Genomic DNA, 6544 nt, shown 5'->3' on the forward strand with positions numbered 1-6544 from the left:
GGACAGTCCCACAATATTCCTTTTCTTGTCTCTTGCTGTCATTCACCACCCCCTTCTTTTTGAACAACCATCTACCCGAGAGACAGCATAGCAGCAACTGGCATGTCATGACAAGCAGCCTGTATTCAGAAGACCAAATGACAGGTACTCTAAACAATTTAGGGGTATTTTAGCATTAAGCTGTATCTACAGATTTCATTTTTTATTTATTTATTTTTTTACTTGCCCAATTGTTCAAGTTGGCCTTAAGCCTCCAATCCTCCTGCTTCAGCCCCCTTACTAGCTGGAATTATAGGCAGGGCCCTCACTGTGTCCAGCTTAAAATGTTTTTGAATCTGTATTTTTTTCTTAGTCTAATTATAACAGATATGTAAAAAGCTAAAATACTATAAAACATGGAAAACAAAATCATTTTTATATTGCTCCTCAGAAAAAACACATATGTAATAGGTACATCTATATCTAAATATCTATCTAGAAATATGTATACTTTACAAAAAAGAACATATGCACATGCTTTTGAATTTTGATCTCTTTTTTTACTTTGAAGTATATTTTGGACACCTTTTTGTATTGATACTGTCTTGGTCCATTTTTTGTTGTATGACTGAATATCACAAACTAGGTAATTTGTAAATAGCAATTTATTTGGTTATAGAAACTAGGAATTCCCAAAGTATAGTGAAGCATCTTGTGAGGGTCCTACATAATATGGTGGAAAAAAAATAATAATATGGTGGAGGCCACTGCATGATGACACAGAACTTGCCAGAGAGAGCTCACTTTTATAAAATAAAAGCTACTCCTTCAAAAAACAATTAATCCTATAATCCATGAATGGATTAGTCTATGCATTAAAGCACAACCTTTGGGCCCAGTCACTTCTAGCAAGTTTTACCTATAAATACTATGAACATGTGACTTTGAGGATAAGTTTCTAATACATGAACTCTGAGAGACACTGAAATCATACAAGCAAAGAAAGAGCTATGAATTCTTTTAGTTGATTGTTTAGTATTCCGTTGAGTGTGCTATGTATGTGTAACCAATCCCTTACTGGAGCAATTTAGGTGATTTCCAAATTTTTAGTCTTATGAAAACTTCATAATAAATATCATTCAGCATAAAAATCATATTCTTGTGTAACTAATTTATTTCTGGGGAAATTTTTAGACATAGCATTATTGAGTCAAAAGATTTGACCATTTAAAGTTGTGATAGATGTCTCTATATGTCAGACAAAAATGTTGCTTCAGAATATTTCCCACTAAAAATATGAGAATTAGATTGACAATCTATGTGGGGAAAATGAGTATACTGTATTGATATCAAATTTAAGATATTGTGCCAATGTAACAATTTCTTATTAATTGCAGAATAGTTAACCATTGCTTTATTAATACACATTCATTTTGAGGTCTTATCAACAAACATTGATACTTCTCCTAGATAGTGTTTGTTGATGGTTAAATACTGATTATATTGCTATCAGTATGTTGGACTTTTTACGTTTATTTGCACATTTGTCATCAACATTATAGGTCTTATAGGACACTATTTTAGTTTTGAATTCTCAACTTGAATAAAAATGCATGTTGAAATTATAATGTTTGAAAACTATTTGAAATGCTCAAAATGTGATGCCCTCATGTATAGAGCAGTCTTAATATCTTTTTCTGTTCCTTTTCAGTCCCCTGATGTTTAGATTCCAGACCAAGTGTGGACTCCTTCCTACTGTCTTGTTTGCAAGTTTTACCACAAGCTTCATGTTACTGTAGTCATATGTCCTATTGAAGGGTTTGGATAATGGAAGAGGTCTGGTAAGGCACAATCATGGAGACATGGGGACTGCTGGCACATAGAAATCTTAGAGTTGAACAGTCAGTCTGGTACCTTAGGAGTGCTACCGTCTCTAATCACAGTTCTGTGAAATTGTTGGATAAAAGGATGTCAGTGCAATATTTGTTCTCCTGTTAGGGTGGAGCCCAATCATGGAGACATGGGGACAGTCAGTTTCTGGCATCTGTTTGGAGGCTTCAGAATCTTTAAGGCCAAGATCAGAGCAAGCTGTAGAATTGGGGAAGGAGGAATTGAAGAGCCCAGTAGAGTTCTTATATATCAGAAAAGTTATTTCAGAGATCAAGGTCATGGAATGGTCTTAGTTCATATCCACTGTGCAATTTTTTTCAGAATTACTTTTTGAGGCAAAATCATTGAAGTTATGTTGTTCCACAGAATATCCTTGTCTTCTGTACAGTATAGCACTTTCTAAATACCATTTGCTTTCACATTTTCTTCTAAGTGGCTGATATCTATTCCGGAAGTTTTGAGGGTGGTGTTGTCTTTATTTATCAGTGGGTGACAATGGATAGTACAGAGCCATTTTTTTTTTTTTTCTGACATGATTGTAGCACAGAAAATGTGGAGGTCATGTTGTCAGAGAGTAAGGCCTATCACCAAAAATGACAACTAAATTTAGCCACAGCTATTGTGAGGTACCATCCATAGCAAAGTGAATCTCAGCTCCAAATCCTGTTAAAAATGTGTGTCACAGACTAGAATAAAATGCAATATGTCCTTAAAAACGTTAAATCTCAGGAGGCTTAATTTCCTTTAATTATTTAACATACATTTGCTAGATCTGGTACTAAATCCAGCCACCCACTCTTACTTATTGTATTTGTATTTTCTCTCTCATTTCATAATTAATTTAGCTAATAGTTTGTAAATTAAACTTGTTTTTCTAAAGAGCGAGCACTTCTATTGTTAACTCATTTTACTCCTAATTTGTTTACTGTTGTAATTTTTAATTGTTGCCTTTTGTTCATGTTTATCAACATTTTAATTCAAATGTCATACAAAATTGTTTTCTTAATTATTTACACATATAAATACTTAAATACATAAATTTCTTTTTGCTTGGACAATATTTTATTATTTCTGATATGTTGTATTTAAGCTACTGGTATAGTCTATCTGCTTGAAAGTTTGTATTACAGAGAAATTTAAAACTCACATACAGAAGGACTTTTGTTCTAATTTTGTGATTAATTTCTGTGTTTTATTAAGGCAGCCTTTAAGTCTCTTGTGTCTTAATCTGCTATCATTGAGAGAAATGAAATAATTTCCTATATTTATTTGTGCTTCTTTTGATTTATTTACATTTTAAAGGAGTATTATTTTGTGCATAAATACTCATGACTATTAGATTTTTATTTGGGTTGTAGATTTATTCTAAAGTGGCTCTCTCTGCCTTATTTTGTGCTTTTTGACTTGAAGTTCTCTTATATCACTATCATGGTCTCTCTCTTTTGGTTTATATTTGCCAGACAGATCCTTGTTGATTCTCTGATTTTCAAAGTTACTGCTTCAGACTCAGCCTTTCAGTACACCAAGTTTTATTATACGATCTTATCTCATTCTTTTGCTTTATTACTTTTTCATTTATTTACTCTAAAACATTTATACGCAGAGTGCTATTTAGATTGTATATGAGTTATTTGTTTTAAACAGCCCTTATTAGTTTTTTCTCTAACCCCTCAACCTGTCCCACAAATAGTCTTCCTATTTGGTTGAGGGGTAGTCCCCTGTACCTCAGGAAGGACAGTGAAGTTCACAGGCTCATTTGTGGCTGCCATCGCCATAGGAGCTGTTGATTCTCAGTTCTGCAATCAAACATATTGTTTGTTTGCTATCAGGATTTTTGCCACTATTTTTTGCTCTTGAGATGCTGATCTGATTTAAGATAACTTCAAAGGATTACAGTTCTTAAATTCATTTGTATTTGAAAATTTCTAATGTTTTTCTCTTGAAGAGGGAAGGGGAAAGGAAGCCACGCTGAAGATCAGGGAGGGCAATGGAGAAAAAGAAGAAGTTATATCACGTACAGGTACAAAATCCCTAGGAACAATTTTATCGTTATTTGTATCTAAAATGTAGCAATCAAAAATAAATATTTCTTCCTAAAAAAGAACAACTTTAACAATCAAATATCTGGAATACCTGATTTTTTGGCTGAGAATCTGACATTTCTGTGCCTTCTTTTAGTATTGTAACTATGAGAAAGTTAATGCTTCCTTGATTTTTTAATCCCTTAGAAATGATGAGTAGGTTCTTTTTTCTTTTTGAAGTTTAGTATTTTTATCAAAAGATACTCTTAACAGTGTAATCACTCATGAATTTTTTTACTGAAACACATAACCTTTGGTAGTTTCAAATATTTATTTCAAAAATGACTCTTTTTTTTCTTTTTTTTCCATAATTTTATTGAGAAACAAATAGCAATGAGACAGTTTCAAACCAAATTGGTAGGACAGTTTCAATAATTAACACATTGCATACATTCTTCCTAGTGGTTAATTGCTGTACAAGATGCAGACATGATATCCTGTTTACATATACCATTAGAACAAATCCCTCTATTCATTAAGAGAATGTAACTGTATATCTATCCTAACCATTTTGAATACACAGATACAAAATGGACATTCATCTGTATCCCCTTTTCTTGTTAAGTTCCGTTATATGAATATTATACATGTGTTAACTCAGCAAAATATTCTAAAAGAGTCCAGTAGCCCAAAATAGTATTGGGTCTTCCACTTCACTGGCAATGTCAGAAATTGTTGACCTGAGTCCCCTACAGCTCAACATAACACCATGGCTTTACTTCTTATATTTCATTTTTATACTTTTCTGCTGGATGGTTAAGACCAAGGTAAAGCAGGACTTATGCAAAAAGAGTTGTAGCTTTTGGGTCTGATAAGGTCAGTGAAATCCCCTCAGGATTTATCCTGAGATCCTGTACCTCAGATTGTAGAACCTTTCTTAGTGTCAAAAATGACTTTTAAATTGTATTTTAGAATTATCTTTATATCTTACTATTCTTGCTCTTAGGGGCTCTAAATACATATATATTTCCTTGATTTACTTGTCTTCTAGAGCTTTTTATTTTATTTTTTGATCTTTTAAAATTCTTTTGGTTTACTTCTATTGCCTCAAACTTGTCTTCTATGTTTCTGCTTTTTTTCTCTGTATTGCTTCTCTTGATCCCAAGTATGACCTTCATTTCTAGGGGAGGTTTATTTTTTGTTTTTGATGCTGAGGACCGAACCCAGGGCTTCCAGCTTGCTAGGCAAGCATTCTACCGCTGAGCCAAATCCCCAGCCCCTTGACCTTCATTTCTGTGTTGTTCTATTTTTTCCTTTCCCTGCCACATGGTTTTCCTAGCCTGTTTTTTTTTTTTATATATATATTTTTATGTATTTGGTGCAAGGTCTATAGGCTCTACAGGGTCTCACTATGTAGATCAGACTAGTAGTGATTTTCCTGTTTTCAGCCTCTCAAGTGCTGGGATTACAGGCTTGTGCCACCATGCCCAGTCTTCCTAGCATGTTTAGAGGACTTTGTTTCATTAAGTTCTGTGATTACAAGGGGACTGTTAATTACTTCATGATAACAAAGCTGTCTCACTTTGATCTGATAAAGGAGAAGGGTATGAATGTGTAGGAAGGGATGACTCAGACCCTAAACCACATGAGCAAAGGTGAGATTTCATCGCCCAGAATGGTGCATAATTTAAAAATTGTGAGTCATTTATTTATTTTTCTTTTGATATTTTTGAGTGCAGTTAAATGAAGCTGAAAAAGTATAATGGTAGATAAGGGAGGACCTGTATATTTAAAGTCTGTGTTGTAGATTTTCACCTTTTTTGGGGAAGAATCACATTTCTAAGAAATCTTTTTCATAGAATGTTTCTACTTCAACTTCATGAATATTTCTTTTTCTCTTCTCCATTTTGTTATGGATGATCTATGATTGGGACAGGTTCTCCTCAGTTTAAAGTTGAACTATGTAGACAAGTACTAGCTTTACCCTAGCAAAATGGATTTACAGACAGTGATATAAATCCATTCTAAACGGGAAAATTCTTTCATTGAGTCAATTCTAAGCTTTTCACTTAAGAACAGATAAGTTGAACTTGGGCCTATGCTGTTAATATTCAGTTTAATGTCTTTTATACATAGTTGAACTTTACTGCTTTATTGGTTATAAAATAATAACTATAGGCAATGTAGCATAAAGAAACAAGAATCACTCATTTTATCACTTAAGGGTAATCATAATTTTCACATATAGGAGGTTATAATATTCAAGGCATTTAAATTTTATGGTATATATGTTTATACACACACGAAAGGAAAATGGCATGCATTTTAGTGAATACACATATAAAATATACTCATACCATACATAAATAGTTAGGGAATTCAACTTTATCTTTCTCCTAATGTTTAGCCCTGAGTTTCTCAAATTGTACAATGTGGTACCCTAGGGCCCAACACCAAATTCACAAATTGTCAGTGGAATTTTTAAATTTTTTTCTAAATTTTATTTATTTATTTGTTTATTTGTGTGTGTGTGTGTGTGTGTGTGTGTGCGTGCGCATGGCCAGCTCAGCCCATCAGGGGGCGGAGCTGGCTGGCATGTGGTGCTGGGGGATTGAACTGCGGTCCCTGTGCTTTGCTAAGCTTGTTCTAAGTAG

At 33.5% G+C, this 6544-nt stretch overlaps 1 pseudogene; it reads right to left on the reverse strand.

Annotated features, from left to right (window-relative positions):
• Nucleotides 1-3638, reverse strand: part of LOC101579796 — a 5557-nt pseudogene extending 1919 nt beyond the window's left edge.
• Nucleotides 3639-6544: the final 2906 nt, after the last annotated feature.

Source organism: Octodon degus, unplaced genomic scaffold (assembly GCF_000260255.1).
Source record: "Octodon degus isolate 3935 unplaced genomic scaffold, OctDeg1.0 scaffold00024, whole genome shotgun sequence".
NCBI classification, from domain to species: Eukaryota; Metazoa; Chordata; class Mammalia; order Rodentia; family Octodontidae; genus Octodon; species Octodon degus.